The sequence below is a fragment of the Dama dama genome, chromosome 5 (genome assembly GCF_033118175.1).
Source record: "Dama dama isolate Ldn47 chromosome 5, ASM3311817v1, whole genome shotgun sequence".
Lineage (NCBI taxonomy): Eukaryota > Metazoa > Chordata > Mammalia > Artiodactyla > Cervidae > Dama > Dama dama.
The window spans coordinates 76666491-76675871 of record NC_083685.1 but is presented as its reverse complement, the minus strand read 5'-3'; the positions used below and the strand labels follow the sequence as shown (position 1 = coordinate 76675871).

The 9381-nt window shown below is 40.6% G+C and overlaps 1 non-coding gene across 1 annotated transcript; it reads left to right on the top strand.

The window, feature by feature from the left end:
• Nucleotides 1-8618: 8618 nt before the first annotated feature.
• Nucleotides 8619-8694, top strand: LOC133058135 (small nucleolar RNA Z195/SNORD33/SNORD32 family). The gene has a single exon (XR_009693246.1). It is a non-coding gene; the product is annotated as a small nucleolar RNA Z195/SNORD33/SNORD32 family (small nucleolar RNA).
• Nucleotides 8695-9381: the final 687 nt, after the last annotated feature.

Sequence of the window (9381 nt, the reverse complement as noted above, 5' to 3'; positions counted from 1 at the left end):
ATACAATGAAATGCTACTTGGTCATAAGAAAGAATGAAATTTTGCCATTTGCAGCAATATGGATGGACTTGGAGGGCATTATGCTAAATGAAATAAGTCAGAGAGAGACTGACTGAATGCTATCACTTATATATGGAATCTAAAGTAGAACAGGCTGATGACTATAATGAGAAAGAAGCGGACTTACAGATACAAAGAACAAACTAGTGGTTACCAGTTTAGGGAGAAAAGTGGTGAGGGGGACGAAGAGGTACAAACTATTAGATATAAAATAAACTACAAGGATATATTGGACAACATGTGGAACACAGGCAATATTTTACAACTAAAGATGGAGTATAAGCTTTAAGATTGTGAGTCAGTGCAGTGTATACCTGTATACCTGTAGCTTACATACCTGTAACTTACATAGTATCGTGCATCAACTATACTGCAATATAAAATATTAATCTCATCCCCGAAAAGAAAAAAACATAGTGCTTTTATGCTATCTTTCATTAACCTATTACTGTTGTGGTTTACAACATCAATCCTCTCCTTAAAGAATTATATTTTTACATTTGCAGAATGCTTCAAAACCATGCTTTTATTGTTCAGTTTTAACTCTTTTAAGCTATGTCTTTACTATTCTTGAATTCTTAATTTTGACCCATCCTCAAAGTTCTGTAAACATTGATGATTGGCATTTAGCTTTAGGGAGAACAGCTTGATTTGCGTTCTTCTCTAGAATGCATAATTTTCTGTGTTTTAAAAGCTTCAATTCAAAAAAATAAAAAATAGGACTCTGTGAGAGAAGGCGAGGGTGGGATGTTTCGAGAGATCAGCATCAAAACATGTATAATATCTAGGGTGAAACAGATCACCAGCCCAGGTTGGATGCATGAGACAAGTGCTCAGACCTGGTGCACTGGGAAAACCCAGAAGGATCGGGTAGAGAGGGAGGTGGGAGGGGGCATCGGGATGGGGAATACATGTAAATCCATGGCTGATTCATGTCAATGTATGACAAAAACCACTACAATATTGTAATTAGCCTCCAACTAATAAAAAATAAATAAATAAATAAAAGCTTCAATTCATGCAAAAAGCTTGTTTTGTCTTTAATATTCAAGAATTTTGCCTGAGTATACCTAGGCATGTGTTTCATTTGTTTTTAGTGAGCCTTTTTAAAAGATTATTTATTATTTTGGTTGCCCTGAGTCTTCGTTGCTGCATGCGGGCTTTCTCTAGCGGTGGTGAGTGGGGGCTGCTCTTCGTTGGGGTGAGTGGGCTTTTCATGCAGTGGCTCTCTTGTTGCAGAGCACAGGCTCTAGGCATGCAGGTTTCAGTAGGTGCAGCACAGAGGCTACAGTAGCTGTGGATCCTGGGCTCCAGAACGTGGCCTCAGAAGTTGGGGCACATAGGCTTAGTTATTCCCCAGCACGGGGACTCTTCCTGGAGCAGAGGTGGAACCTGTGTCCCCTGCACTGGCAGATGAATGCTTATCCACTGGGCCACCAAGGAAGTCTTAGTAAACCTTTTTAAAGCTTCAAACAAATATTTCTTTAGCTCAAAAATTTCTGTCATTTAATTTTTAATTGCATTCTTCTGGTTTCATTTCCTGCTCTGGAATTCCTATTTTGCATACTTACATCTGTTGGACTCCTTATTTCTTATCTTTTCTCTCATTATTTTCAAATATTTGTTGTTTTCACATGAGTCTTGAGAGAATTCTCAAGGTTTTTTTTTTTTTTCAGCTTCACTAATTGATTTTTTTTTTTTTTTCAGTATAATTTAGGGCAGTCATTCCTTCAGCCGGGGGTGAACATGCCAAAGACATTTCTAATTTTCACTCAATCTTTCCAGACCTCAAATTTTTCCTTATTCATGATAATCAATCCTCATTTTGGAGATGTACTATCTTCTTGTGCCCTATTGCAAACAAGGTTTTAAATCTTTTAAAATGTTTGCTCTTTGCTTGTGATATACTTTGGTGCAATTTAGTAGGAAAAGATAAGCAGTGCCAGGAATGGAAACTGACAGGAGAAATACTTGGCAGTACTGTGTATTGTGATTCTGAGTACTGATGCATCTGTTTTAGATTCCAGGGTTAATTATGGAGTGTTATCAATCATGGCTCTAGTTTCTAACATATCTCATGGAGAATATGAGGCATAAAAGGAAACTTTAAAAAAATAGCAATGAGACAAGCCGAGGCAGACTCAATGTGCTCTCATAAGGATGGGACATCCTTGCAATGCAACACCATGTAGCCATTATGATGATACATTTATTGACATGGAAAGATGTTTGCAGTACACAGTTAGTGCTAAAAGCAAATTTTTAAAAACATATGCAGCCTGATCCTATTTTTTGTGAGCAAAGTAGCATACATATTAGTCATAGTCACAGGCTAGAGATTGTAATCTTTTTGTTCAAAATGGGGCTTCCCTGATAGCTCAATTGGTAAAGAATCCGTATGCAATGCAGGAGACCCCGGTTCAGTTCCTGGTTCGGGAAGATCCCCTGAGAAGGGATTCTTGGGCCTCCCTTGTGGTTCAACTGGTAAAGAATCCGCCTGCAATGCAGGCGACCTGGGTTCGATCCCTGGTTTGGGAAGATCCCCTGGAGAAGGGAACAGCTACCCACTCCAGTATTCTGGCCTGGAGAATTCCATGGACTGTATAGTCTATGGGGTCACAAAAAGTTGGACAGGACTGAGCAACTGTCACTTTCACTTTGTTCAAATCAGTTCCATTTGCTAAATCAATACAAACTTGCAGTCAGTAGAGGGCGCAAAGAGAGAGAGAAAGAAGTGAGGTAAAAAAGCTGATACGTGAGTAAGATGAAAATTTTCATAACATAAAGATTATTCTGATTTTCTCTCCCTTTGTTTATCAAAGAAAATTTCAAAAAGATCATAGAAGCATAATTGCAGGTGGACTATCACTTATTCTGCAGAATGCTTGGTGTTAGCTAGAGAGTCAAAGCATGTACTTTCACTGGGTAAAGGGAACAGAAAATGATAGAGTGCCTATTTTGTTCCAGGCACTAACGTGTACATAGTACACTGTAGTATGCTACACAGAACATATTTTGATATTGCATCAGACATTGCAAACAGATTAACACAGTCTTGATGGGGTTTTGATTAAACTACATATCTTGGAGATACTGACTAAATCTCACAGCTACAGATCACTTTATAGTTATTAAATGCTTTCAGACTTACTGTTTATTTTCATACAACATTCTGTAGAACAGGCTCTTCTTTTAAAGATGAAGGTGGGGTGGTTTATGGAGGTATGGCAAGATTAGAGATTCTCTCAGCAAGGTTTTTATGTTTGGGTATGCTGATTTCCACATGCTGTCTCTCAAATAACCAAAAAATCTTAAGACATAAACAATACCTTGACCCCATGAAAGAGCCTCATGATATTAGCAATAATTAATACCAATATACATCAAAGGATTTGTGTTCTCCACTATTTTTTTAATAGGATTTGACATTATAACTCACATCTCTGACTCCTGGATTAATTAATCTAGATATGGTGGTTTCCAAAAGCCAATGTTATGAGAAGGCTCAATAGAGGACCCCTATGACCAACAGAAGAAAGAGGGGCCCTCAGCCCTATAGCTACAAGGAGCTGAATTCTGCCCAAGCCCCAGGAGCTGGGAAGAGGGTCCCGAGATCCAGAGAGCAATACACCCCACAGATATCCCGATGGCAGCCTTGTGAGAGCCTGAGCAGGAAACGCAGGATGGTCTACAATAAATAACCAAACTGATCACATGGACCACAGCCTTGTCTAACTCATGAAACTATGAGCCATATCATATAGGCCCACCCAAGACAGAAGGAGCATGGTGGAGAGTTCTGATAAAATAGGGAGAAGGGAATAATAAACCACTTCATTCTTCTTGGCTTGAGAACCCCATGAAAAGGCAAAAAGATAGGACACTGAAAGATGAACTCCCCAGGATGGTAGGTGCCCAATGTGCTACTGGAGAAGAGTGGAGAAATAGCTCCAGAAAGAATGAAGAGGCTGAGCCAAAGTGAAAACAACACACAGTTGTGGATGTGACTGGTGATGGAAATAAAGTCTGATGCTGTAAAGAAGAATATTGCGTAGGAACCTGGAATGTTAGGTCCATGAGTCAAGGTAAATTGGAAGTGGTCAAACAGGAGATGGCAAGAGTGAACATTGACATTTTAGGAATCAGCGAACTAAAATGGACTGGAATGGGTGAATTTAATTCAGATGACCCTTTGCCTACTACTATGGGTAAGAATCCCGTAGAAGAAATGGAGCAGCCCTCATAGTCAACAAAGAGTCCGAAATGCAGTGCTTGGATTCAATCTCAAAAACAACAGAATCATCTATGTTCATTTTCTGGGCAAACTATTCAATATCACAGTAATCCAAGTCTATGCCCCAACCACTAATGCCAAAGAAGCTGAATTTGAATGATTCTATGAAGACCTACAAGACGTTATAGAACTAACACCAAAAAAAAAAAAAAAAAAAAAAAATGTCCTTTTCATCATAGGGGACTGGAAAGCAAAAGTAGGAAGTTAAGAGATACTTAGAGTAACAGGCAAGTTTGTCCTTGGAGTACAAAATGAAGCAGGGCAAAGGCCAACAGAGTTTTGCCAAGAGAACACACTGGTCATAGCAAACACCCTCTTCCAACAACACGAGAAATGACTCTAAACATGGACATCACCAGCTCTTCAATATTGAAATCAGACTGAATGTAGTCTTTGCAGCCAAAGATTGAGAAGTTCTATACAGACAGCTAAAACAAGACTGGGAGCTGACTGTGGCTCAGATCATGAACTCTTTATTCCCTCCTTATATTGAGGAAAGTAGAGAAAACCACTAGACCATTCAGGGATGACCTAAATCAAATCTCATGATTATACATTGGAAGTGACAAACAGATTGAAGGGATTAGATCTGATAGACAGAGTACCTGGAGAACTATGGACGGAGGTTTGTGACATTGTACAGGATGCTGTAATCAAGACTATCCCCAAGAAAAGGAAATTCAAAAGGAAAAAATGGTTGTCTGAGGAGGCCTTACAAATAGCTAAGAAAAGAAGAGAAGTGAAAGGCAAAGGAGAAGAAGAAAGATATATCCATCTGAATGCAGAGTCCCAAAGAATAGCAAGGAGCAATAAGAAAGCCTTCCTCAGTGATCAATGCAAAGAAATAGAGGAAACAATAGAATGGGAAAGACTAGAGATCTCTTGAAGAAAATCAGAGATACCAAAGGAATATTTCAGGCAAAGATGAACAAAATAAAGGACAGAAATAGTATGGACCTAACAGAAGCAGAAGATATTAAGAAAGGTGGCAAGAATACACAAAACTATACAAAAGAGATCTTAATGGCCCAGATAATCACGATGGTGTGATCACTCACCAAGAGCCAGATATCCTGGATTGTGAAGTCAAGTGGGCCTTAGGTAGCATCACTACGAACAAAGCTAGTGGAGGTGATAGAACTCCAGCTGAGGTATTTCAAATCCTACAAGATGATGTTCTTAATGTGGTGCACTCAATATGCCAGCAAATTTGGAAAACTCAGCAGTGGCCACAGGACTGGAAAAAGTTAGTTTTCATTCCAATGCCAAAGACAGGCAATGCCAAAGAATGTTCAAACTACTGCAGAATTGCACTTATTTCACATGCTAGCAAGGTCATGATCAAAATTCTCCAACTAAGCTTCAACAGTACATGAATTGAGAACTTCCAGATGTTCAGGCAGGATTTAGAAAAGGCAGAGAAACCAGAGATCAAATTACCAACATCTGTTGAATCATAGAAAAATTAAAAGAATTCTGGAAAAACACCTACTTCTGCTTCATTGATTAAGCCTTTGACTGGGTAGATCACAATAAATTGTGGAAAATTCTTAAAGAGATGGGAATACCAGACCACCTTACCTGCCTCCTGAGAAATCTGTATACAGGTAAAAAAACAACAGAACTGGACATGGAGCAACAGACTGGTTCCAAATTGGGGAAGGAGTACATCAAGGGTGTTTATTGTCACCTTGTTTATTTAACTTATATGCAGAGTACATCATGCAAAATGCAAGGCTGGATGAAGCAAGAATCAAGATTGCCACCTGAAATATCAATAACCTTAGATATGAGTTGACACCACCCTTGTGGCAGAAAGTGAAGAGGAAATAAATAGCCTCTTGATAAAAGTAAAAGAGGAGAGTGAAAAAGTTGGCTTAAAACTCAACATTCAAGAAACGAAGATCATGGCATCCAATCCCATCACTTCATGGCAAATAGATGGGGACACAATGGAAACAGTGACATACTTTATTTTCTTGGGTTACAAAATCACTGCAGATGCTGACTGCAGTTGTGAAATTAAAAGACACATGCTCCTTGGAAGAAAAGCTATGACAAACCTAGACAGCATATTAGAAAGCAGAGATATTACTTTGCTGACAAAGGTCAGTCTAGTCAAAGCTATGGTTTTTCCAGTAATCATGTATGGATGAGAGAGTTGGACCATAAAGAAAGCTGAGTGGTGTGAAATTGATGCTTTTGAACTGTGGTATTGGAGAAGACTCTTGAGAGTCCCTTGGACTGCAAGGAGATCAAACCAGTCAATCTTAAAGGAACTCAGTCCTGGATATTCATTGGAAAGACTGATGCTGAAGCTGAAACTCCAATACTTTGTCCACCTGATGCAAAGGACTGACTTATTGGAAAAGACCCTGATTCTGGGCAAGGTTGAAGGCAAGAGGAGAAGGGGTTGACAGAGAATGAGATGGTTGGATGGCATCAGCGACTTGATGGACATGAGTTTGAGCAAGCTCCAGGACCTGGTGATAAACCGAGAAGTCTGGCATGCTGCAGTCCACGGGGTTGCAAAGAGTTGGACACGACTGAGTGACTTAACTGAACTGAACTGATTTGGAGACATGCACTGAAAAAATATGAAAAATAAAAGCAGTGTGGAGAGGGTATATCCTATTTCTTGTTTTTGCTCTAAAGTGCTCTCTCTTTTAAAAAATAATCATGACTGTGGATGGTGGTACTCTTGTTCTTTTAAGTACTTATTTAGCAAAAGAAAGCAAGCTCATAGATACAGAGAACAGATTTGTGTTTGGATTGGGCGTCATAGGTGAATAGGAGTTTTTTTTGTTCATTTTGATTTAAATAAGTCACATTGTTCTTTGGGGGGGAAAAAAAACATCATTTAAACAAAATCTGAGGAATTCCCATCAGTGTTAACTCTATCCCTAGGGATGCCAGCTGAAACTCACATGGGACCTTTGTCAATGTCTGCCCTGACATGACATTTACTGCTTGCCAATTCTTGGCCCGTTCCAATTCCCAATCATCATTGTTCTGAGATAATTTTCCCAGAGCGTGGGATGGAAAAGGGAGAAGAAACGCATTCAGGAGGAATCATTCCTAAGGCATCTGGATACAGATGAGATCTCCTCCTAGGTGCATGCTATGCAGACTCCATTTAGATACAAAGGGATGGGATTGGGTTCCTAGTGAGAAATTAAGTCTCTTCACTTCTGCTTGGTCTGTATGGAGCAGTTCCCTGGTTACTTTCCCTGGATTTGTGACTGGTTGACTGGAAGGGAGGGAGGAGGGCAGTCAGCTGAAGGGGCAGCAGCATCCCTCTATCAGAGGCCTTGGGAAGGGAGGGCAAAAGGGCTGAGCAGCACAGGGGAGAAGAAGTCATTTCTCTCCACTGACTGCAAACTCCACACTCACAGCTCACGTCTTTCAGGAATCCAGAGTCCTCTTTGGCCAAGGACACCACAGTGGTGGATATTTTCTTCCTGATGTCTTTGCCATCACGAAGTGAAGTGAAGTGAAAGTCGCTCAGTCGTGTCTGACTCTTTGCGACCCCATGGACTGTAGCCCGCCAGGCTCCTCTGTCCACAGAATTCTCCAGGCAAGAATACTGGAGTGGGTAGCCATTCCCTTCTTTAGAAGATCTTCCCAACCCCGGGATAAAACTCAGGTCTCAGGCATTGCAGGCAGATTCTTTACCATCTGAGCCACCAGTGAAGCCCATCATAAGTCTGCTTGTTTCGTCCTACATTATTTATCTGTTCTAGGGGCCTGCAGAGGCGGTGTGGAGTCCACTGCTTGGGGAGGTGGGGGAAGATGAATCTGACAGGCCCAGAATCCTGCTTGGGGATACACCAGTGAATTTTTGCTTCTGGCCACTATTTAAGGTATTGATTGAAAAACAAAACTGTAAAAGATCTTGATTTTTTTCCTCAAATGCATTGATGTAGCATTTCCCAGATCACTCTGAAAAGCATAAGAAGCCCCAACTTCTTTCTTAGAGACCTAATTTAAAGTGTAATTAGAAAAATGAAACGTAAAACCCTAAATGTGAAAATTTTTTTTAGGTAGAATGAGTTTGGAATAGCGTATAGGGCAGGGGGAACTGTTAATTCCCAGTTTTTTTCCTCAAATTGAGTGCTCAAAATGAGTTGGAAATCCTATACCAGTCTCTCCCTCCTCATTTTAACTTTTACTGGTCCGAGATTCCCAAGGACACACTATTCTTGATCAGCAATGACTAACACTGGGTTCTTAGGCTGCCAAGCTTCTCAGTAAAGCTGTCCAGGAGGCCGGTGATGAGGACTCATGTTCGAATTTCCCACTCATGAGATGAGCCCAAAGGCACTACCATCTGTGGCCGCCACCCCGCCTGCTTGGCTGGGGCAGCAATGTCTTTACATACCCCACTGAGCAAGCCCGCTGTCCTCTGCCCACAGGCATGCCGCCCCCAGGACCACACGAGGCCAGGCTGCTCTGGACTGCCTCAGGGATGTGAGGGACCCCAGTACTCAATGACAAAAAAAGTGGATGGTGTTCCTGCTGCTCTCCGAGTTGTGTATCTGAACCCTATGCAGAAGTTTTCCTACCTAGGGCACCTGACTCACCACCCTGGAGGGGAAGAGGAAGAAGAAGGTCAAGATTCATTTCCACAAGAAGCAGCAGCTCATGAAGCTATGGAAGCAGGACAAAAAGAACAGAAAAGGAAATTGACAAGTTCCCAGAGATCTTCAATACCCATGGATTCCTACTCTGAGCGGTCAATAAAATAGACTGCTTATTCTTTTCTTAAAAAAAAAAAAAACAAAAACTGTCCATGAGCTCTTCAGATAACCTAGTAACAGGTTCATCCAATTGACAAGTTCTCCAAAATCTCATAATAGAAAAAAAATTTGCAGCTAATAAGCAAGCAAATTTCCTCCACAGTTGTCTTTTTACAAACAAATTCCAGTAAGATGTTTCAAAAAGAAAGTTAGAAAAATATTTGAGCAGAATAATTTTCAGTTTAGATTATGTCATCCAGTCTCATTACTTCATGGCGAATAGAGGGG